General features: G+C 38.5%; 1 protein-coding gene across 3 annotated transcripts in view; it reads right to left on the bottom strand.

The window, feature by feature from the left end:
- LOC149075525 (metabotropic glutamate receptor 1-like) overlaps positions 1 to 25843 on the bottom strand; it is a 167166-nt gene that overhangs the window by 70697 nt on the left and 70626 nt on the right. The window contains exon 1 of one of the 3 annotated variants that reach the window (XM_089242900.1): positions 15792 to 16394. The exons of the other annotated variants lie outside the window; for them this stretch is intronic. The gene's annotated coding sequence lies outside the window, so the exon portion shown is untranslated. Of the gene's footprint in view, positions 1 to 15791; positions 16395 to 25843 lie in introns of those variants that run through there. 3 annotated transcript variants of the gene reach the window in all.

Consider the following 25843-nt stretch of genomic DNA (forward strand, 5'->3'; position numbering starts at 1 on the left):
TACCTGCTCCCAATTTCATACTCACTGTCCCAGATCTCATTTTCACTGGGGGTCCTTCCTTCACTTGAGGCCCTCGGACCGTGTCCGGATGAACCCAAACTTCACGACGCACTGAGCATGGCAAATGGGTGAGATTGATACTGATATTTACCACACAAACATACCCCTATTTTCGCAAGGGCTATGAATCAAAGTAAGCTTTGTTGAGAAGAAAGGGTTTTTTTTTAACTTTTTAATAAGAACAAATATAGTCAAGAGCAAAATTATAAAACTTTCCGTATAAGTGTCATATTATAACCGTAATTATGATAAAATGAAATAACAACAAAAAATGTGCCGTTATGTCCGAAGTCGTCGCGTTTCAATTGCGTTGTAGGCGAGGTCCGTTAACATTATTCTCCGTGGGAATTAGAACCGCCAATTAATGACGTTTTCACAGAGTTGTCGTTGCAACCGAAGTCGTTTTTAGCAGTAAAGGGGCCAACGGGGGCTCCGCCATAGAAATTATATACTAAATAGGGGCTTCACGAGTCAAAGAAGGTTGAGAACCGCTGGTCTAAATTATACAGGGTGTCCTGTAAATCATAATTCGGCCCTTATCTCACCAACCGTTCATCGTAGAGGTATGGTTCCAATTTGAAAAAACGCTCAAAAGAGGCGATCAAAAATTAACCTTTACAACGAGTGCAAAACTCTTTTCAGCCCGCGGGCCAGAAAGTTGATCATACAAGCGTTGACCATACCAACTGTATTTTACTGGACATTTCCGTAATATTTTGGCTGTCCCAACTTCCTTATAAAATGTCCCGTTTTTTCACTTATTTTCAACAAGATTTACTTGAATTTTTGAAATCAAGGTTTGAGGTTATTTTTATAGCTTATGAATTACGTTATGATAATTATGACTGTCATAATTATTTACTGCCATGCATACATACATCTCGCATGTTTGCCAACGTGTTTGCACCTATGGCGACTTGCAGTAGCCCTCTCAATTTCATATCACTGGTGATTGATCAGCAGTTTTAACTATGAATGGAAAATTTACAGGCCTTTGGCAATTTTTTAGCAGTAATTGGCCACTTTATTTGCATTTGACAATTTTTTTAGCTGTAATTGGCAACTTTACTTTTCTTTGGCAATTTTTTTACGATAATTGATGATATACCGAATGGATACCGATTTCCCGTATTTTTGTGAATGAATGCATTTTTATGAAAGAAAATATGTGGTCAGGTCAAGGCATTTATCGTGTTGTGTATACTTGCCACTGCCAAAGCCCGAAGTGCGGCCAATTCATGACGGGGCCGGCCAAGAGTTTTAGACAAAGTCTGAATTGGAGCAATGATTCGGACTTTGGCTGGTCATTTCGCGAAGTGGCCGGAGAACCCTAGCCAAAGCTCGATGTGTTGATGTAATACGGCCCGGTAGCAGCCATATCTGTTTATTTTAATCGCCAACGTTTGATACATGTCTATACGTATATAGCAGCTGTATTGGGTTATTGTGGCGAGAGATAAAAAATGAAATTTGAGAAAAAAAACTATAAAAATAATCACATAAACATAGTTTTTTCTACCGAATTTTTGAGAAAAAAAATGATTACCGCATCTTGACTGTGATTTGATGGGTTGCCATAACTAACGTGGACATAATTATCACGAAAAAATACGGCAACCTGACGATGATTCTTAATCATGTCTTTTGTTATCGGACGTTGGCCAGAGATCACCAGCCACTTCGCGGACTGGTCGGACAATGGCTGCAATTTGGACATGAGCCGGGTCAATATTCAACGAAATTGGTCAATTCAAGAAATAGCTGGCCCCGTCACAAATTGGCTAATTTCGGCTTTTGGCAGTAGCATATTGATACCGGAAATCCTTTCACGGACCGGATGGAACGGGACGAATTAGGCCCGCGTACTGGAGGTAATGCACCCATGCTCAACAAGGTTTGAGAGTGAAAATGCAGTGTGTCACAAAATAAAAATAAAAATCTAAATTTTCATACGATCCAATTTTCCTCTAACTTCCAATTAGAAATTTGTTGCTCACTCACCTCTGAGTCCAACCAAAAAGCTGCGATATTCGCTGAGATACTTATTACAATATAGAAACAATTTCAGAAATAACGAAAGAAACAAATTCAGAAATAACGAAAGAAACAATTTCAGAAATAACGAAAGAAACAAATTCAGAAATAACGAAAGAAACAATTTCAGAAATAATGAAAGAAACATCAGAAATAACGAAAGAAACAATTTCAGAAATAATGATAGAAACAAATTCAGAAATAATGAAAGAAACAATTTCAGAAATAATGAAAGAAACAATTTCAGAAATAATGAAAGAAACAATTTCAGAAATAATGAAAGAAACAATTTCAGAAATAATGAAAGAAACAATTTCAGAAATAATGAAGGAAATAATTTCAGCATTAGTGAACAGAAATAATATCGGAATGATTGGAAAAATAATAACTTAGAAATGTATTGAAAAAAATAAGTGTAGAGATGTATTGAAAGAATTAATTTCAGAATTAACGAGAGAGAGATAAAAGTAGAGTTATTTCTAAAGTAATTTCAGAATAATCAAAAAATTGATTAAAAATGAATTTCATAATCGTTAAAATGAAAGATTTTCAGAACAAATGAAACTAGTCAATTGCTTTGGGCCCGTGATTTGTTATCCGGGCCGGTTTGGCCAATCTACCATCGCATCACTGCACATTACATAAAGTTCTTGTCAATGGGAATGGGGAAATCCCATCTTACAATCACAAACACCGCCGTACGACTTGATGTGGTAGCCCGCGGGCTACATCGGAAGTTAGAATTAGGCCCGCGGTGTCTGAAATGTCGAAGAAGCCTGTCTTGTAGAAATATTATCAAATATAACATTTTGGTTCCTTTAATTGCATCGAGTTCCTTTTAATTTCTGACGCTACATCCAAGGTTTCATGAGTACTGTGATTCTGACATTATATTTACTTTTTAGGGGTTGTATTGACGCTTCATGTTGTCATTTGTACGTTTATTTGACCCATGTTGACCAACTTCCCGACCATTTGTATACAAGAATGAAATTACGTGCTCGAGCATGAAATTAGCTATTCTAACTTGGAAGCAATATATTCTACGAGTAAATATGACGAGTACTTGTGCACGCGCCAGAGATTGCCAGTAGCTTGGACATGGAGGCAATCGAGAATAGCTCGGATGCGTATGTTTCAGGACCATTTAACTACAGTATTTACCGTGACAAGTACTTTTCAGGAAGAGGATATGGCCATAGCCCGCTAAACAATTACGCTAATGAATGTCTAGTCGGCCGTGATATGACCAGATCAAATACAAATACAAATACAAATACAAATACAAATACAAAGCCACAACAGGCAAAATACCCAACGAGGTGGCTGATAAAAAAGATGCCCATAAAAATATGGATGTCATATATTTAAAAAAAAAAGCAACCCAATTAAAAATGCAATTAACACAAATTATAAACAATATATACACTGGATAAAATATTATACAATGTCCATAAAGAATACTTATGGTTGTCTTATTCTAAGTATGGATAGCTTCTCGAATTACCCCAACATGTTTATCGTATTTCTTTTTAAAGGTGTCAATTGTGTTACAATTTACTACCTCCAGGGGTAAGCTGTTCCATTTACTAACAACCCTATTAGAGAAAAATTCCCTGCGAAACCATAACCTTGCATTGTTTGTCCCTCACCAATCGATACTGGTGTACCCTTGTAAAAGCAGTCGATTGGCGGTGTACTAAAAGTTCACTTTGAAAATTTTGAACACTTCGATCATATCTCCTCGACACCTGCGTTCATCCAATGTAAACATATTCAAAAAATGAAGTCTCTCTTCATAACTGAAGCCCTGTGTGTCAATAAGGACACGCGTAGCTCTTCTCTGCACCCCTTCAACCAATTCTATGTCCCTCTGTAGGTATGGCCTCCAAAACCTTACAGCACACTCCAGTCCAGGACGAACTAAGCCTCGAAAAAGCGGAAGAATGACTTTAGGAGAACGCGAAGAGACTTTTTTGAAAATGAGACCAAGCATTCTATTCGCTTTTTTGACCACCGTTGAACAATGTTCAGAAAACCTAAGTCGCTCGTCAATGAGAATTCCCAAATCGGTGACCCTAGTTGCATCCGGGATAGTGACACCATTCAACTCGTAAGAGAACCGTGGGTTGTTCGAACCAAAATGAGCGACCATGCACTTATCAATGCTAAACGTCATGCTCCATTCATTTGCCCATGCTGCAATCCTGTTTAAGTTGGTCTGGAGCAACTCCCTATCGCTTTCATTCCCGATTACCCCCCATTAGCTTCACATCATCTGCGAATTTGCTAGTAATCCCATCGATACCCTGATCGAGTTTATCGATAAAAAGTGAAAAAAGTATGGGACCAAGGACACTTCCTTGAGGAACTCCACTTGTGACGTCTGTCCAACCAGAGAATTCCCCGTTCACCATAACTCGTTGCGACCTATCTCTTAACCACGATTCTATCCAATTCAGCAAGTTGCCCCCAATTCCAATCTTGTGTAAACGTTTCAAGAGTTTGCCATGTTGGACCCGATCGAATGCCTTCTGGAAATCAAGGTAAACAACGTATACATTTTTGCTCTTACCCAAAGCCTTAGTCACGTGATCATAGAAGCAAAAGAGGTTAGTTACACATGACTTCCCCTTCCTGAACCCATGCTGATTATCCGACAATACATTATTCTCGTCTCTCCACTTCACAAACTGCTTTTTGATGATAATTTCCAAAATTTTCGAGAGGGAGCTCGTCAAACTCACTGGACGATAATTTGACACCGCTTCTCTACTACCCTTCTTAAATATCGGAACAACGTTAGCAAGTTTCCAATCTCTTGGGACGATACCCTCAGCAACACTACTCCTGTATATCTGTGCGACTGGCCCCAACCATTCATTAGCACATTCCCTGAGGACCCTGGGATAGATATCATCTGGTCCTGGTGCTTTGCTTGCACATACATTTCTTAGAAGATTAAGGACCTCCACGACTTCTACTTTAATATCGTTGAGTGTTTCATTACCCCATGCAACACCCGCATATCGAATATCATTATTTCCATTAAAAACCGACGCGAAAAAGTCATTGAAAGCACTACACATGCCTACATTGCTCTCTACCCTAGAGCCTCCTATCGAGAGGGGGCCAACTGTAACCTTACATCCATTATTGACGTATCGAAAAAATGATTTTGGGTCAGAGCCAATGTTATCTGCCAACCTAGATTCAACTTCCTTTTTACTATCCCTTATCGCTTTCTTCAACAGTCTTCTTTTATCAGTAAACAATGATAGGTCACCTCGTCCACTTTTATACTCTCTGAATGCCCTTTTCTTTTCAAGATAAAGGTTCCGCACGCTATCCGTGAACCATAGAGGGTGCGATGTACAAACACGCTTTTTTCGAACAAAGGGTATGACGTCGTGAAAAACAGAGGACAGCTTCGTACTAAATTCTTCCCATTGACTTACCACCCCCACTGATTCCAACCGGTCTTTGAAAACTTCCGCTAACCTTCCTCTCAAAACATCAAAGTTAGTTCTCCGAAAACAAGGAACCAATTATTTGTTATCAACCTTACCCGAGGAAAGTAATTCAACTAGACGTTGCTTTTAGCCGTGACCCAGAACCAATAACACGATCAATTTTGCGACCCATCGGTCTACTTTGATTTGAAAAATATGCTCATTAAATACTCGTTAAATAACAGAATATTTAGTTTTCGAAGTTTTTTTTTCAAACTAGCCAGTGGGGGTCTGAATGGTTGGGTCAAAATGGCCCGAACCAGGGCTCCCGAATCAAGCAATATCGTAAAGTTATCGAAAGATATTTAATTTTAAAGCTTACTTTCATAATTTCATAATTTATATCAATTCTGGAATTTTTTTTCTTTCATAATTTCTGAATTTTTATTAATCCTGGAATTAATTCTTTCATAATTTAAGAATTTTTATTAATTCTGAAATTATTTTCTTTCATAATTTAAGAATTTATATCAATTCTGGAATTTTTCCTCTTTCATAATTTCTGAATTTTTATTAATTCTGGAATTAATTCTTTCATAATTTCTGAATTAATCAAGACCTGTTTTGGTTTGGCTCACGACCCTTAGGTTAAGAACCCTTGTGCTATAGAACATATTATTTGGAAAATATTCTAATGAGGATTCCGCATTAAATTTTCGTCATTACTTGGCCAAGGATAATTATCTAACAAAGTACAGCGGGTTTTAATTATTTTTACGACGTCAGCCCTACTTACGATGAGGTTCGGCGCTGACACAGCCTCTCTCTCTCTCTCTCGTCAATATTGAAGAAAATACAAAGAGACTAGTTCCCGTAAAATTCATAATCGAATTCTCTGCACCTGATGAAGAATCACGTTCACACATTCTCTCGCCGGATAATAATGAGTTTTCATGAGATTTCGAATTCATTAATGACTCCTGTCCGTTTTGCATTTCATCGAACTGACATTATTTTACTGTATTAGTTTGCTGTCTGGTGCAGTAGGCCTATTCGATTTTTCGTTAGAGTAGGTTTGTGGTAGTATGATGTAGGATCATATTAACGAATTGCTGACCTGGTTATAGCCCGTGGACCCTTGGTATACGACGAGACAATGATAACAAGTAAAGTCCACAGCTGATTTCGATTTCTACGAAGACACATACAGTATAATCGGGCCTTCGAAAATATATTAGTCAACGACAATAAATCAACACCACGGCTAAGAATCATTACGAGCGGGAATTCTAAGAAAATTCAGATAGACCAATGGGGTAGCTTTATTTCGCAACCGTCCAATCCGGGTGTTGCATTAATTAGTCTTGCACGCAGGCTCCCAGTTTCATTCTGCAGGAATTTACTTGAATTTTCTATTTTCTATATTATTCAAAAAAAAAAAAACTCCCACAGAAATTTTTTACCATCTTAACTCTTACTCGAATTTTAATCAATTATTATTATAGTATACTCTACGAACGCAAAAAGTAGGAGCAATTGCTTACCCCATGACGATAAAAGCAGATTCTCGCAATGTACAGAGAATCTAGAATTCTGTTATAAACAGAATATTTTATTTACAATATTTAATCCCTATTTAATCAAGATTAACTCCCTTCGTTTCTCCCCCCTTTTCATGTCCCCCTATTTAATAATTATCAATGGGTATACAGCCATGTTGATAGTCTTAAAAACTCATTTGAGTTCCAATGATGGAGAAGATGCGGCGAAAACCGGCGCTTCATAACACTGTTCACGGTAACGGTAGTAAAGATTTCGTGTCCATCCCAAGTGGGATTCTCGGTGAGCGTGATTAGCGGTTAAATATTTTTTTCCTCTGAAGACGATGCCCACTAGTAGCGTCAGTATAATAAAGCCGAGTAGTGTTAATTGAATTATACTGACACTAATTCGACCTATATAGCACCCGTTGTAATGGACGTATTTCATTGAAATTTGGTATATACGTTATTTGGACCATGAAAAAAAGATAACTGCGATAAAAAGCACCACTTTTTTACCTGGTGGACAAAAATCAAACTATTTTTTATTGAATTTTTCTTTATCCCCCATGACCCATATCATCGCCGTCATCAACGATTTTCAATCCACTGCTGGATGAAAATCTCTAAATTTTTCCATTTACTCTGTCTGATGCTTTTGCCATCCAGTTGACTCCGGCGAGTTTTCGGATCTCGTAGAACCATCTGGCATTTGGACGCCTTGTCAGACGTTTAACACGTTTGATTCTTTCCATGATATCATATACCTTTGTGTGGCATTCTTATGCAAGTGATTCGCTTGCTGTCGCTCCTTGTGATGCTTAAGGTACATCTTCCCATGCTCGTTTGCGTTGTCTGCAGCCTTTGTATCGTCTTGCTTGTGAGTGTTCATGTTTCAGCTCCATAAGTCAGTGCTGGTAGCACACAAACTGGTTAAACACTTTCCTTTTCAGGCGTAGTGGCATGTGGCTTTTCAGAATAACGCGGTTTTTGGCAAAAGTATTCCAATCGATCCTGATTCTTCTGTTTATTTCATTAATAATTCTGTTGTCCATAGTAATTTCTTGTCCCAGGTATACATAGCTTTCTATTTCTTCTATCTCTGAGTTGTTGTCAAGATCGACTTCTTCAAAGCAAAGGAGTTTAACATAACTTTAGCCTGTTGCAGATTCATTTTTAAACCCGTATTCTTACCTTCGCCAGCTCTTGTATCATCTCTTCTAGTTCGCCTGTATTGCTGCTGATAATAACAACATCTCTATCAGAATGGGTTCACATCAGTCTCTGAGTGTAGTGTCAGTTTATTTATAACTACACTGCATTTTAACGTGGCTGGCCTCTTTATGAAAGCACAGGAGTAAATCGCCTTAAATGTATTTGACCCATGGTTAAGTAGACAGCATCTGCACTACCTCCATATTAAAAGTCTGGAAGAATATCGTACCCGTTACTGCATTTATTTAGAAAATAACTATATCTTTTCCTTCAAGTTCCTACTTTATTTCATACGTTATATCGAGAAAATCAAATTCTTCAATTATCCGCTAAGGGATGTTTCAACGAGTTTCGTTACTTTAAATAGCATGCAATCGGATCGTTATATCTTTCATGGGCTGCATCCGGATTCGTTAACGAGTTATAAATGAACGAGTTGGGAATTCTTTTAGTTCTTGCTGCGCGTTCAGAATATTTATCCTTATCCTTGTGCTCCAGGGCATATCCGAATGGTCATAAGAAGCAGCAAAAGAATTCCCTTTATAGGGCCAAGTCCTTATTATTTTAGAAGAGCTAAAGATGCCAAAACAAAACAAAAAAAGCCAAAAGCAAACGGGAAACAATGCAGTGAAGTATGTACGGTGAAACCATGATATAACGGTACTCTGTGGATCAAGAAAAAATATCGTTGTAAAAAAGTTATTGTTATATCGAGAGGTAGCGTGCGTGATAAAGGGAATTATTTCAGAATCAATGAAAAATATTATTTTTAAAAAAAAATCCAGGATTGATGATGTCATAAAATGATACCATAATTACCAAAACGTAAATTTCAGAATCCCCTAAAGTAAATTCAGAAGCAATAAATGAGTAATAAATAATCAAAAAGAATTTCAGAATTGTGTGGTGAATGAAATTATATCAGAATTATCAAAATTCATAATCAATGACGGAAATAATTTCATAATAAACGAAAGCCTTTAGTTGCCCAGCATTCAATTCGGGCCTCGTTGGCTCTAATCTGTTAAGACGCCACTGTACATGATATTAATCCCTTGTGAATCTGGCTTCCGTCTTACAATTCCGAATGGTACAGTATGATTGTGTGGCCCGCGGAGTTCCTTAGAAGCTTTAATTTAGCCCCGCCTTGTCTTGAACGCCCCTGTTCTTCCAAAGACACCCGTGTTCTAGACGTTAATCCAGAAAGATAAGGAAATCTAGATTTATCATAACAAAGAAGAAAAATCCCTCGTGTTAATAATCGATAAGCCTTGCGATTGCTTAATGCGAGGGAAATTACGTCAGCTGTAATTAATGAATATGCTAATGCCCAAATTAAGAAATTTCATGTGGATTTTTTTTATTCTTGTTAATAGAAAAATTGGGATAATTACTTTTCGCCCAAAAAAGGTGAGATATTGGATTCCTTCGAATATATAAAGATACGATATTGTCTTAAAGTAATACCAAAAAAAGTCGAAAACACATTTAACAATTTAAATGTGTAATAATTAGTCGACTTTTTTTGGTATTACTTTAAGACAATATCGTATCTTTATATATTCGAAGGAAGCCAATATTAATATTATTAATCCATATTATAAGACATTTCAATGACTTAAATATCCAATTTCAGGAAAAGATCTTTTAAATAACACATATTTTTTTATGCACGAGCAAGTTTCATGGATAACTTGGATTTTTGCCCAAAACACATTCAGAAGAGAATATTATCAATTATTTTTCTATGTGTCGACAATATTATACATTCTACTGCCGAAACCCGAAGTGCGGCCGATTCGCGAGCGGGGCCAGCCACTTCGCGGAATCGCCAAATGTTTTGGCCAGAATCCAAATTGTTGAAATGATTCGGACTTTGGCCGGCCATTTCGCGGAGTAGCAAGAGATCCCTGGCGAAAGCTCGATTTATAATGATGTAAGACGGTCTGGTATATAGAAGTCATATCCATTTTTTTTAATCGCCAACGTGTGACGCATGCCTATAGATATATAGCAACTGTATTGGATTATAACCGTTAGACGAGACAGAAAAGAGTGATTTGAGAGAGAGAGTAAAACTATAAAAATAAACTTATAAAAAATGAACATAATTTGTCTGTCAAATTTTGGAGGTGGGGGGGGGGAAGTTTTTTACCTCATCTTGACTGCGTTTGATAAGTTGCCACCATAACTAACGTGAGCAAAATAACGATTATCATGAATAAACGCTCCAACTTGACGAACACCGAATCATGTCTTTTGTTATCGGACTTTTGCCCAGGATTCACCGGCCAGTTCGGGAACTAGCGGCTTCATTGCTTTGCAAACGTGTCTCGCGGGCCACTTTAATCATCTGTAAGCGTGCTGAGGATCGCTTGGGTGATCCGTAAATGCAATCGCGTAATACTTGGGTAATCTGGAACTGTGTCGCAGGTCACTCAAGTGATCTGTGAACATGTCAGTGGTCAGTTAAGTATCTGTTAATGTGCCGGGGGTTGGTTAAGCAATCTTTGGAAGGTGCCGCGTGAGACTTAGGTGATGTGAAACTGTACCACCTGTCACTTGAGACATCTGTAAATGAAACGAGGGTCCATTAAGTGATCTGGAGCTGTGCCGCGGGTCACTCAAGTAATCTGTGAATGTTCCTCGGGGCACTTAAGTGATGTAGGAAAACACGCAACTTAAGTTATCTGTAAATTTGTAATTTAGTTCAATTTTACAAAATTGGGTTTGAGATCGCGGGCTACATCAGATGACGCCGAGGGCCGAATTTGGCCCGTGGGCTATGGCATGTATGATTAAAATAATAAAAACTTTCGCGCACGTACATTAAGTGACATATTTTACTTTTACTATACACGAAGAAAACCCGTCTGAAAACTCGGATTATTGAATGGGCCGGACTAGCGCATGGCCGGATCATCGAGAGTCTACTGTACTACAGTCGATTCCCGTTATGACGAATATCGTTATAGGGAAAATAGGGTTTGGACGAAAACTTTTCTATACCCCCCCCCCAGATAAGTTTATATGGGAAAAATGTAAAAATCTCTGGAATTCTTTTATAACGAAATTATTACGAAGTGATTTCACCGGTCTATTGGAGTTCGTTATATCGGGATTTAACTGTATTTAACAAAAGTTTACTTACTAATCAAGAGATTTTTGATTACTTATTTTTAATAATTGGCGTCTCACTTGAGACGGAATTTTGAAGTAAGTGGCCCAGTGCTCCGCTCAGTTTGACACCCATCCCCCTGCTCTAAGGGTTATTGACAAAAATGAATAAGCACATGAAATGAATCCACTTCTGAGAGTAGAATTCAGTAACGCGTTTCCCAGTTTGAAAAGGAAAATTCCCCGACAAAAGAGTTCGACACGAATCGCCAAATAAGTGAGCGAGTAGAGACCTATAGTGAGTGAGTAACAGTGAGCAACCCAGTGAATGAGTGATTGACTGAGCTACCTAGTGATTGAGTGAGAGCGAGCTAGCTTTAGTGACAGGCCGGTTTCGCTCATTCATTCACTCACTCTCATTCATTGACTCACTCGTATTCATTCACCGGCTCATTCATTGACTCACTCGTATTCATTCACCGGCTCATTCATTGACTCACTCGTATTCATTCACCGGCTCATTCATTGACTCACTCGTATTCATTCACCGGCTCATTCATTCACTCGTTCACTTGATCGTTCATTCACTTACTCGTATTCATTCCCCGGCTCATTCATTCACTCACTTGTTCACTTGATCGCTCATTGACTCACTCTCATTCATTGACTCACTCGCATTCATTCACCGGCTCATTCGTTCACTTGCACACTCGATCGTTCATTCACTCACTCGATTATTCATTCTCACTCGCTTATTCATTCACTTACTCACTCGATCATTCATTCTCACTCGCTTATTCATTCACTCACTCACTCAATCATTCATTCACTCACTCACTCAATCATTCATTCACTCACTCACTCAATCATTCATTCACTCACTCACTCAATCATTCATTCACTCACTCACTCAATCATTCATTCACTCACTCACTCAATCATTCATTCACTCACTCACTCAATCATTCATTCACTCACTCACACTCTCATTCATTGACTCGCTCGCATTCACTCACTCACTGCCTCATTCATTCACTCACACTCCCATTCATTCACTGGCTCATTCATTCACTCACTCACACTCTCATTCATTCACTGGCTCATTCATTCACTCACTCGCACTCTCATTCATTCACTCACTCACACTCTCATTCATTCACTGGCTCATTCATTCACTCACTTGTTCATTCACTCATGTCAAACTGAGGTCGGTGAATTTTCCCAGCTATGAATTTTCCATTCTGTGAATTTTCCTAATGGTGAATTGTTGGCGGGGAATTTTCCGGTCACCGTTCGAAAATAACCCCGGGGCAGTTACTTCACGGGACGAACAATTCTAGCTAATTCATTATATTACGGAAAATATTCGAAGCATTTCGGTGAAATTGAATCAAAAAACATCTTGTGCGTTCGTTATATTATACCAATCTTTTTATTCTGAATTTTAATTTCTCAATTAAATTTCATCGCCGGTCGCACTTCACCCTTCGTTCGACTCTGCAGTGATGAGCATTAACATTTCTGCCTGGCCATGATTAGTGTATTAATTAGAGCCATTTTTACCGCTTTATAACTTAATTCAGGGGTTCTGAACCTCTTTCAGTCGTGACCCAAAATCAACAAAATTATCTACTTAGTCCATTTTTTAATTTAAAAATTCTTATTAAATATTTCTGATTAACAAAATGTTTATTTTGAGAAATTAATGAAACAACAGTTAATTTTATTTATCTTAACAAGTGGGCCAACAGTGCCTGAGCCCAGGGCCTCGAATCAAACAGAGCCCACGTCCCCCAAATTACCGAAAGCGTCCACTAATTCTGAAATTATTTCTTTCATAAATAACCGAATTTACAATAAAATTCTCGAATTATTTGTTTCATGAATTCTGAATTTTTATTCGTTCTGCAATGGTTTTTGTCATTTATCGTAGAATAGTTTTTCATAGATTTTAGAGAATTTCTTACTAATTTTTCATTCATTTTAGAATTTTTTTTTCATTAATTTTAGATTTTTTTTTCATTAATTTTAGATTTTTTTTCATTAATTTTAGAATATTTTTTCATTAATTCCTGAAAGGTTTTGTTCTTTTATCAATTTTAAATTTTCAAAAGCGCCACAAAATTGTCTGGGCACCAGCCCAGGCCACCTAAGACGTTGAGGTGCTCCTAAAACTAGTGGTGCAACAAATGGATTTACATGACATGAATGTCGCTCTCCACTTGTTAATACAAGATATACGGAAGACTGGATGTTGTGAAGATATTTATCATTTGAGATGTTAATTTTTTTAAGGAAGGAAAAACTCATCTCTGCCTCTACCGGGAGTCGAACCCGGGTTCCTCGATTGCCGGACGAGTGCTCTGACCACTAAGCTACAGAGGAGATAGCGATTTTCCTTCGCTAGAGCGTATATGTGCCGAACGTGTGTAGTCAGAGCACTCGTCCGGCAATCGAGGGACCCGGGTTCGACTCCCGGTAGAGGCAGAGATGAGTTTTTTCCTTCCTTAAAAAATTAACATCTCAAATAATAAATATCTTCACAACATCAGTCTTCCGTATATCTTGTGAATGGATTTATAATCGGATTGTAAAAGGATTCATACGATCCATCTCAGGAGCCCCTGTGACCCATGGGTTATATAAGAACCCCTGACTTGAATAAGTCATTCTTATTATTATCATGTTGGGGATAAACTGGTTAAATGACAAACTCAGTGAAACCTCGCTGCAACGATACTCGATATAACGATATATATATTTTTTTTCAAATCTTGTTTGGAATTGCTTATATTTTCATGTTAAATTCCTCTGGATACAACAAATATCCTTTACTACCGTAAACCTCTCTGTAACGATATTTCTGGGGGAACTTTATTCAGTAAAACCTCGTTAAGTCGTCACTCCGGTTAAGTCGTCGTTTTTTCCTTGATCCCATTCAGCTTTCATAGACAACAATGTTATTAAACCTTCGTTTACTCGTCGCTAATTTCGGTTAACTCGTCACAATGGAAAAGTTAGAAAGAGAGGAATAGAGAGAGATGATTCTTGTATGGCTCCCTCTTTAAAAAAAAGAGCTTGATAACAGCATTGCAACATGCTTAGAAGTCACCAGAAAAGGCTTATGTATCAAAACGGAATAACTTCAAGTAATGAAAGTTATGCTGAGCAAGAAGGGCCGCCTTAAGAGCATCATAGGCCCCTGGGCAAATTGGTTTTTTGAGACCTCCTAACTCACTAGAAATGATTTTGCTTCCAATTTACATGCTCAATCTCGAATGTCTTAACGGCATTTCACTATTACGAGGGTCCGTGTGCAATTGAGGCCCCCGGGCCCTGTCCTGGTGGGCCCATGCGTTAAGGTGGCACTGTAAGGAAGTTCATTTCGACCTGCATCTGATTTCCGCATGGGCCACACTGTATAATTTGGGGTTTCAAATTCAAACAAAATGTCTTCTTTGAAAAACCAGACATTTTTTCTCCGGGTTGAGGTCTTCTATAATGTCTGCTTCTCCCTGCCCAAGGCCCCTTCAAGTCAAAAGTGAGCCCTATTTTCAAGGTCACCTTATAGTTGTATCATGAAGTATGATGAAGAATTAAAACATAAAATCAAAATTCCTGTATAAGTAAAATTAATGTGCAATAGTTTTGTTGTGAAGAAAAAACTAACTGTTGCTGTAATTGGTCCAAATTAAAATTAACTGGTATAAATCAAAGTTTACCAGTATATTTTGCCATAATAAGTTAAGTACTAACAGCTCGAAAAAGATTTTAAAAAATTTCCATATCTTTTTTTTCTTTCGTAACCTATAAATTTGGTTAATGTTGTAATTAATTTCAATTCATATTTTAGTGAATGTTGTATTACTTTAAAATTTATACGGTTTTCACAACATTGCACATTGGAACTGACGGCACTTCGCTTAAGTCGTCATAATTTTTCCGTTCCGATTTCCGTTTTACTGTTTTTCGCTTTTGAAATGTTGCCATCAATGTATTTTTTCAAACCCGTCACATGTTTTAGTTCTTTCGAGGATCATTGGTATTTAGTACCACCTGATCACCGAAAGTGTTGATGAAGTTTTCGGTATTGCTACTTTTTTGTGTGATGCACCAACCTCCTTTATGGGGCAAAACACACACACACACACATCTTAATGAATTTTATTTCTCACCTAATCAATTACTTCTTTTTCGGTGAATAGATATACAAAAGCATATCTTTCGATTGTGCTAACGACGTCGATTTAGCAAAGTTGACAACAAGAGCGATATAACGATAATACATCTACAACGATATTTTTCGTTCGTCCGCAGTGTATCGTTGTAGCGAGGTTTTACTGTATATATATATATATATAAGAAACCTTACCTCTTCAAGATCGTCTGTTTAGTTTTCTTTCATCCCGAAGAAGACATCTGGTCCAATCCGTTAGACAAGTCTATAAATTTCGAATAAAACGACTGCAATGATGAATTGACGGTAAGGTACCGTCATTGTGGTTGATGGACACTTACTTCATTGTCTTTGTAGAATACCGTATTCGTAGTGATAGTGACACTTTAACTAACGATTGATAGAACGTGTCCGAAGTTCGACAAGGTTTATGAAACGAAGGGAAAAGTGTCCGTAAGTTACTGTTTATTGGCCTTCCAGTTAAAAATTTAAAAATTTCCGAGCCTAAATCACAGACAACTATTTAAGTTGTCGTTGGCATCGGAGGATAGTTCCCATGCCTGTCAGAAACTTTTGCCGTCAGTGACGGACGACGGCAACCACGTCCTCGCGGTAGTCCCTCTCTCTCTCGGTGTGATGAAGATCATCATCCTCGTCCTCGGATCATGATGATCATCCTTTTGGTGGTGCTGCTGCCGTGAAGCGAGCCAATGTTTACCGTAATGTTCATTCTCTCCCTCTCTCTCTCTCTTTTTCTCTCTCTCTGTGGGGTGGTGAATCGATCTGATGCCGCCGCTGCTGCCGGTCAACTTCAACTTAACTCTCTCACACACACACAAGACAAGAGAGAAAGAGAGATTTTCCATCCACACAATCCATTCCTATTTGCCTCCCCTTGGAGCTCCTAGTGGCGTGTCCTGGCATCAGAAAAAAAAAAAAAGTAGCAGTGTATTGGGTAAAAAATTTTCAGTCGGCGCAACTCCAGGTGCGCACCATCATATGTATCAACGGGAACAAACTGGAGATCAGGAAACGGAAGAAAGCACGTGCTTACTTGCTTTTTTCTCCCCAAAAAGAACTTGGAAACTGAATGGATGGAGGAAAAATGAGAAGACCGTGACCTCCTACACTCCATGTATTTCTCTTCAGTGATGCCACTTTACCGTCATTCTCATCAGGGAAAGAAACTCCTGTGAAATGTGTATTCATTCGTCGTGCGCCGGGAATGGAAGAGAGTCTTTTAGCGTGGTTTGTGGAAAATGGGAAGAAAATGCAACACGTAGTTTTTCTCGCTGCTCCCAACGAGACGAGGTCGGAAAGAAATGACAGGCAAAGCAACAACGTGTTGCTGTTGCTGTCTGTTAGAGAAGCATTGTTTAGATATTTTAGAGAAGTGTTTTTTTCCAGTGCCGTCTTGACGCATGGCTCCACCGCGGGCACGGGCCGGGGGGTCTCAGGAGATGGCGGGACTCACAAAATGATATATAGTTGCAATTTTCGAGGAGTATCCACGTATATTTTCCTGGTAATTTTCTAGGGCTTAAAAAAAAAATCACTAGGCCCGGGGGCCCATGGTGCTTTTAAGATGGTCCTGAATGTTTTTCAACTTTTTTCGCCCCATGCCCCCTTTGGGCCCTACTTTTTCCTCGTGGCCTCCTCCTGTTTTATCCAGATTCTCTCCGCCTTCTCTACATCCAAGAGTGAGACCCTCTGTACTTATTGAACTGAATTAAAAGTAAATTTATGATGGAAAACTTTTATAAAAATAAGCATATTTAACAACTAATACTAAACCACACATGCACCTCGTGCATATTCCTCTGCGGAACCTACTTAACAACTACTACGGAATATCCGCAGTTTCTACGGATGTCTATCATAAAATACGGAACTACGGTGAATCGCGCAAAACTGCGGAGTTCTGTTGTTTTTTTCCCAAAAGTATTCGTTTCTGATTGGAGATTTCTCTGAATACTTAATTTTATATTCGATAAGATATAAGATTAAGTCACGCTAAGACCGCATCTCCAAAAAATGGATATCGAGCTGAATTTGAAATGAAATGAAGCAACGTTGTTGCTGATAGTCGTTGTAAAGGTTTGCTTTGTTTTTTGGTTGTCCGCACATCTCCAAGTTGAATTCCCGGGTAGGCCCTTATATTGGAGAAAATTTTAATTGATGAATTTGAGAACATAAATTAAAAGCGAATGAGCAGAAGTTTAATAATTTATCACAAGTTTGTTCATAAAATTTTCCATGGATAAGTTTCTGCACAGAAAGCGGAAGAGAAATGTTGATAACAACTAAGCAGCGATAACGCCCTGTTCCAATAAATCGAACTTCCATTTTGATTTCGTGAGGAATATTCACAGCAAACAGATCCCACACTTAAACAAAAGGCTACTTTAACCCAGGCATCTTCAAGCTCGCGAGCACCATGGTGCTCTCTGCAGCACCCATAGTGCTCGATGTTCCTATCCGATTTGGTGCTCACGAGCACTTGATCAACGTTCCAATTAAACACCCCTGTACAAAATTGCATTCAAGGATTGAAATTATCCTGATTTCATGCATTTGTATGTCAAACATGCCGTAAGGGTGCTCGTCTTTTGATGATAGGTACAGTCAGTGCTCGCGACTAGAAAAGGGGGGTTGAAGACCCCTTTTTCTTGGTGGTTACACCTGTCGGATATAACCCTTCATATCTGACATTGTGAAAAGTAGAATGAGAAGAAAATTACAACAAATTTAAATGAAAGTATAAATGTAATGTGATAATAATAATTAGTTATCATGTAAATTATTGGCAAGTAATTTTTTTGTTCTAATTTAAGACAAAAGTTTTTGAAACAATTAGTTCAAAACAAGATACCTAACCTGGTACTTACCATCAGGATAGAAAGGGTAAAACAGATAGAGTGAATAATTAGAGTGAAAAGCTAAGGACAAACAAACAAACGATATTTTAAAAATATTGTTCAATATTAGTAATGGGAAGCACGAATTTTTTGTAACGATTTTTTGAAGGAGTATTGATTATTCTTATTTTCATTTTTGAATTTCAATGGATAGGCTATTGTATAGCTTTGGGGATAAGTTAATGAAGTTTTTCATAAAATATTTTTATTCGGTTTCAGGAACAACTAGAATTTGATTGGGTGTCATTTGCGTTTATTGCACTGAACTCGATTTTTGTGAACGATAGTGCAGATTTTATAAAATGCAAATGTCTGACGGATGAGATGCTAAAGTTTATATATATGTTACGGCTAAAGCCCGAAGTTGATCACTTAGTGAAGTGGCCAGCCCAGTTGACCCGTCAAACGTCCGAAATTCGGATTTTCCCCGGACATTGGCTGGCCCCTATATGTCAATCCCTATATATGTATTACAGTCGAATCCCTTTATAACGAACTCCAAGAGACCGGAGAAATCACTTCGCTATAACGAAATTTCGCTATAAAGGAATTCCAGGTTATTATGCATTGTTCCTATGTAAGCTTATCTCGGGGATTAGAAAAGTGTTCGTTATAAATCGAGAATTTCGCTATATCGGTATTCGTTAAAACAAGATTCGACTGTACTAAGATATCAACATTCAGATTTCTTTGATCGTTAGGGTTGCCTACGGTTACCTACGGCTAATTATAAATGGCTACAACTATCACAAAAAATACGCCAACGTGGCGATGACCGTAAATCATAGGGATCGTTTTAGGGATGTATAGGGGGGATCGATATATAGAGCCCGGCGAAAGCCCGAATTTCGAACATTGGCTGGGTCAATTAGACTGGCCACTTCACGAAGTGACAAACTTCGGGCTTTGGCAGTAACATATACACATTCAAAATCCGATTTTTTTTTTTGTCATTAAAAGTACGGAAAGTACCGGAATGTTCAGATTGCAATACGTTAGTGAAAGTATTTATTTGTCCTTGATATAGCATACGCGCTGATAAGCATAATTTGGAAAGCAATTTCATAACGTACGATCATGAACCGTTTCTGTAAGTCAGGCTTTTAACATGGTCAAGAAGTTCTACAATGATGTTGATTTCACAAAACAGTGGAATAATGTAGCAGCTAAGATCAATCATTATAATTATAAATTAAAATATTAAGGAAACACAGTTTTTCGTAACTGATGATGAAATCATAATAATTGATATTATCCCATGTGAATGTTCGTGATTAAGTTACAATTTTTAGTCATTTTACATATCCAGGATAGATTCATTGGATAATTCGAACTTTTTTTTGTGACTTTGGACTTCGAATTAAACAGTTTTCACCACTGGTCTCATGCTAGGATTCTAATGGCTGTTTCACCTATTTTGGCGAGATAAAGCAACCATACATCCCAGATCAAGGGTTATCATTAAGAAACGACCACAGAACACAAGTAACAAGTTCCAGTTGTGATGCCCAAAAGGAATTTTCCTCTAATTATATTCTTTGTGAATAAATATAATTGCTTACCCCCCAGGTGTCGTACGCAGGCCTACACGTTTAATAAGAAATACGATAATCATTATAGGGATAAATTGAAAATTTATCCATATCTTGGATGAAGACAACCATAATTTCCTTATAGGCTTATACCAGTGATTCCCAACGTGGGCGTTAACGGAATGTTCCAGGGGGCGGTAGAAGCTACGGGTTTAACATAGAATCCTATGGGTTAGATTGCGTTGGGGGCGATGTGACAAAAAAGGTTGGGAAAAACTGTCTTATACTTTTCTTCTCTCTCATAGTTTTAGTTTTTTCATGAAAACTGCATTTTCGAATTGCTAAATTTTTTTGATTCGATAGTCTGTTGTGGTCCAAAAGAAATCAGATTCACTTAAAGCCCGAGAGCAAAAAATACGCACAATTAATAACTGTAATTTTTGGTGAGTACAGATTGTCAAAAACTAAATTTTGTTGTTTTTTTATGAAATGCCTACAACCTTAATTATGGTCAGAACGCTGTGAACTTCATAGACATCTCGATGAAGAAATGCGGAAAAGAATAAAAAATCAGTTTCAAATTTCCTCTAAATGGGGGGGGGGGGGTTTCTGAGCAACTTGTGGCGCACATGTTAATTCTTTGGAAATATGTGGAGCCCAGCCCACCAAAGACCCTTCCATAATGGGGGGGTTGACTTGACACGACCGCTTATATAACGTCAAACACATTACAAACTAGTAGAGAAAACTCGATGCGATGCGGAGATGAATTTTGGACAGTCTTCTGCGGGGAATCGTATCACCGCACCCTCGCATTCTGGGCGAGTATGCTATACCACTAACCCGTGTACGACGAATGGGGGGACTGCGCATTTTGGCAGCCGCTGAGAGCTCATTACACAATTGGAACCACACACATGCACCCCTCGTCCATATTCCTCTGCGGAGTTTCTAACGAATTGGTGCATGTTGAAATGTGTGTGTACGTATTGTGAACCTAACGGGGAGTTTGTTACTTTGTAATGCTTTTTATGTGTAGTGTGCTGCCATCTGTCATGAATTTCCCTAACTATGAGTGAAGTGCATTCATTGAATAACTGTACCGTTGTAGGTCTGTTGCTCTCTGTCGCGGGACTTTTTAAACGGGAGATCAGCCCTCAATGGGAGATCGGCCCCCACCGTCGCCACCACAGTGGCGACGGTGGGGTTTGAACCCGGATCCTCGCGATGCGACGATTATGACCACTCGACCACCATAGCGGCTATGCCACCACATTACGACAATAGCCAAACATATTATTCGGACGGCATATAAAAAACTGACGATACCAATCATCTTCAGCACAGAGTCAGATGCCATTAAACTTCCAGCACTAAAGCATTTCGAAATTTTAAGAGGGCTGTGAAATGTTTCCAGAGCGTCTGCTCATCTCCGAGTTAATCATAACGTGTCTATAGAGAGAGACAGAGAGCACATGATAGTATCTATACTTAAAGACTATGTATCGCGAATATATTTTCCACGGTATATACACAAATTGCCCTAAAATCTTGGATTCCTGTGCACAGTCATTATAATACCAATTCCAAAGTAGGAAGAGGATTTAAATTTCTCGTCACAGGAAGAAGTATTAAGTAGGACACGTCGCCGCGTTAACAATTCGGTCCGGAGCTCATTAGAGAAGGATTAAAGCTCGAACACGACAACGCGATTAATTAGAAGAGCGCAACGTCCTGCCGCCGTCACGAAACACTAAACTCATTCAAGAGTATATAGAGCTCTATGTGTACATATTAAACATAATTAGTCGCATATGCTATGCCGGATCCTTTAAGTTTACTCGATATCGATATTATCGTGCAGAGAAATCGTGCCTCGTCCTAGATTTGTCAATGCCAAATTATTGATTATATTATCCAAAGATGATGAATCCAGATCCGTACTTCCACACTGAGCACGTACTGCGAATTTTTTCCCATTTTACTCAGATACAGTAAAACCTGTCTTCAACGGAATCGCAAGGGGACCGGGATTTGTTCCTGTTGAACACAGGTTTCCGCTTGATAGAGGTTCAATTGACATAATGTGTAAAATTATGTAATAATGTCGTATGTGATTGAAATAAAAACAAATTAATTGAAAATAATTAGAGCCCGGAAATTCAAGCGAAATGCCATAAATGCCTTTTTTTGCATATTTTTGAACTTTTTTGGGGTAAAAATACCCTTTTTTGAAATTTTCTTACCATAAATACTACCTATTTTAACGCATTTTTAAGTTTATTAGTGAATTCCAGAGGCTATTATATAATCTGTAAAACTTGGATATCTCGAGCATTGAGAACAAAAGAATTACTCTTTTTAAAATGTCCCAACTCTCTCGATACTAATTGTCATTAGAAAAGCCTTCTTCCAGCCCCATTTAAACGCAAACAACTGATCTGAGAGATCGGTGTTGCCATGCATCAACTTCGCATTGATCGGATGGTGTTAGACGTGAATGAATTTGTTTCAGATGAAGCGGTCCATGTTCGGAAATTAGAAGTTATTTTGCTTCTCCACACATGCTGCACATGTCTCGCTCAAGCTGTGGACTGCATTGTATATGTATAGCTGACCACTTGGCGTCATAGCTCACACAAGTAGGAGTAGGAGCACACAGGGCTCTGGGGTCCATGTTGTGCTGATTTTGTTTTTTTTACACCATAAATGCACTGTAAACAATCGTGGCTATTTATTTTGCATACATATTTAGTATTCAATTCAATTGACCAGAGTCGCCTTCAGGGAATGTGAGACAGATGCGACAACACAGGGCCAAACTCTTGAAGACGTCTCGCATATGTGGCAATCCAAAAAAAAAATTACTACAATAGAACAAGCTAGCTATGTTTCAACTATGGAGATGATAATTGTTCCAAATATTAAACAAATAAACGAGCATTATTCGTAACTAGAAGGAGCCGCACAGATAATTTTCTCTACGGGCTTCGCGTCTGGTAATAGCGGCCCTGGAATTGACCTGAGGGACCTCAAATACTTTATTTTGTTCTTGAAATCAATCTAACTTGGGTAATAATGTGCAGTTATTATAAACAGTAGAGGCTACAAGCAGGTTTTTAGCTACTTTTTGGGGAACTCTTTAATACCTTAGTTTTAGTCATTTTTTTCTTTCTTCTATAAATAATAAATGCCTATTTTAGGCATTTTTAGTGCCTTTTTTTGCCTGCCTATTTTGACCATTTTTAGTGCTTAAACTTCCGGGCTCTATAAATAATTTAAATATAAATAAAATAAGGTGTAGTGTACATTATTGTCTCTATAATAAAAATATTTCGATTTTCACACAACACCCCTGTATAACAATTCACTCCACACTGTTCATCTGAATTGACAACATTTACGTCCATTTGAGTTTCTCTAAAATTTCCAAAATGAGTGCGTCAATTATAACTATCATGTCAGGCACATTGTCGTCTATGTTTGTTTTCTCAGCCACCTTGTTGAGCATTTTGCCTGTTGTGGCGTCGTATTTGTATTTGTAGTCCTCAGCACCGGGGCCGTAACTAGGACTTTTGTTAGTCGGGGGGTGGAGGGGTCGCATGGTTTCGTTGCCCCGACCACTGTAAAATTCTATGATTTTAAAAAACGTTGGTTTTTGTTTCCTACGAGCGCTGCGATCACGGAAAGCAGCTTGCATGCAATTTTGTAAGTCTTGCATCATGCCATTTGGAAATCCAACCCTTACATTGATTGCTCCCGTAGAAAATTTCGCAAAATTTTTTTTTTTAGTTTCAGGAAGCAACTGCGCTTCATTAATAAAGACTTTTTAAAACCACAGCATCAAGTACGGAAACGGTTTTTTGCTAATCTAATTGTCGGTGAAGTGCAACTTACATTGGCAAGAAATTATAGCATAAAAGATTTCGATAGAGCACTTTAACATTTTGACTGATCCTTTGGTCTATTGGTCGCGAAACGGTGGAAGCGTTTCTGCGAAATTTTCCGTTAAGAGGGTAAAATATTCCTTTCCGTTTCCGCGTTTTAGACGGGTTCCGTTTCATCCTGGTTTCTCCAATGTGTATTTTGGCAATGAAATCACGGGACTAAGATTTTTTTTCTTTTCTATCGGAGAGAGACAGGTTTTTTTTTTATACAGGTTCCGTTAAAGACTAGATTTACTGCATTACACAGCAATATTTCCCAACCGCCACTGCGCGGTCGTGTGGGCGACATGTTGGACCCTCGTCCATGGGATCTAGGCCCGAACCCCGTTTACAGCATTGTGGTGGTCGGCTGAAATGGTTTTCTACGGGTTTTCCAGATTTGAGAGGCGAGCCGGTCCCCCCATTTGAAAAAGTCTCTTCGCAGAGACCACGCAGACCTACAACACGATACCGACATAACATGAAAATTCAAGCATTTCCATCTTTACTTCAGGAAATGGGAGACAGATGGCAGCACGAACACGAAACAAGCGCAACTAGACAGCATAAATACCCAGAGCCACACATAAACTCAGAACAGAAGTCCGGCATGAGCGGATTCGTTAGAAATTCCGTAGAGCAGCGGTTCTCAACCTTTTTTGACTCGCGCGGAGCCCTTTTAAGTAAAAAAATTCTATGGCGGAGCCCCGTAGGCCAATTTTTTAATTATTCTTCGAAGTTACTGATTTATTTTTACTAATTAAAAATTGATTTAATAAATACATCACTAAACATGTAACTTTCACAGCGCTAAATATGTGCCATTCATGCAATGGTAAAGAATGGAAATGATACCGTGGACCCCTTACAAAGTACTCACGGGCGGTACATGAGTACACGGACATCAGAACTGAAAGTACTCATTTACGTCCGCAGACCATTGGGGTACACTACTACTACTACGTATACGCACATGCATCTCATACACATTCCTTACGGCAGTGGTTCTCAACCGGTGAGAGGAATCACCTCGAAAAAAAAACAGTAAAATTGAAAAAAAAAATAATAATTATGATTATTTTTATGATATCCAAATTATACAAAACAATATATTCCTCATTTTATGAGGGTGAGAGTTGCTGCGAATTGGCACTCGCTGCTGCAGTGGGGAGGGGGGGGGGTCCACTGAGAATTGAGCATTACTACAGGGAATTTATGATTCATTGAAACTCACTAAAGAGGGGTCCGCGTCTTCAAAAAAGTTGGAAAATACAGGGTGCACGATAATAAAGTCTCTAAACACTCTTTTTAAACCGCTGATGAAATAGAAATATATCTAGAACGCAGGGACCTGAACTTTCTAGACATTGCGGTCAAATTCGAACTTCCCATGAAGCACTAGCGTACGTAGCAAAAGGAAGGGGCATAGAGAGAGCCCCCCCCCCCCCAAGCAGACCAAAAATTAAAAAAAAAAGTTTAATACTTCGGTTGTTGCCCAATGCTGCCAAGTTATTCAGCATGTCAGTGCAGTATTTTACACACAGTTGAAACTTGAGGAAGTTGTCAAGAGCCAATAGTGCTGCTTGGCTGTCAGAGAAGATAACAATTTGTTTGCCAAAATTGGCTTTTAGTTCTAATGAAAACCGTAAAAATAAGACACGGCGGAAACGGTTCACCTCTGTTTTTCCGGATAACAAAATAGAACTCGTTCCAAAGTAAAATCAGGTTGTTAGAAACCAAACTACTGTACAAGAGACGAATTTCCTCGACACAAAGTAGACACTTCGAAGAAATAAAGCTGCAGTAAATTAACGATGGACCGGTTCCGTGTGCGTGGGTTGCGGGACAGAAAAGTTCATCGAATGAATGGG

Source organism: Pholcus phalangioides, unplaced genomic scaffold (assembly GCF_987345545.1).
Source record: "Pholcus phalangioides strain wild (caught in Gottingen) unplaced genomic scaffold, Ppha-v1.0 ptg000015l_1, whole genome shotgun sequence".
Classification (NCBI taxonomy): Eukaryota; Metazoa; Arthropoda; class Arachnida; order Araneae; family Pholcidae; genus Pholcus; species Pholcus phalangioides.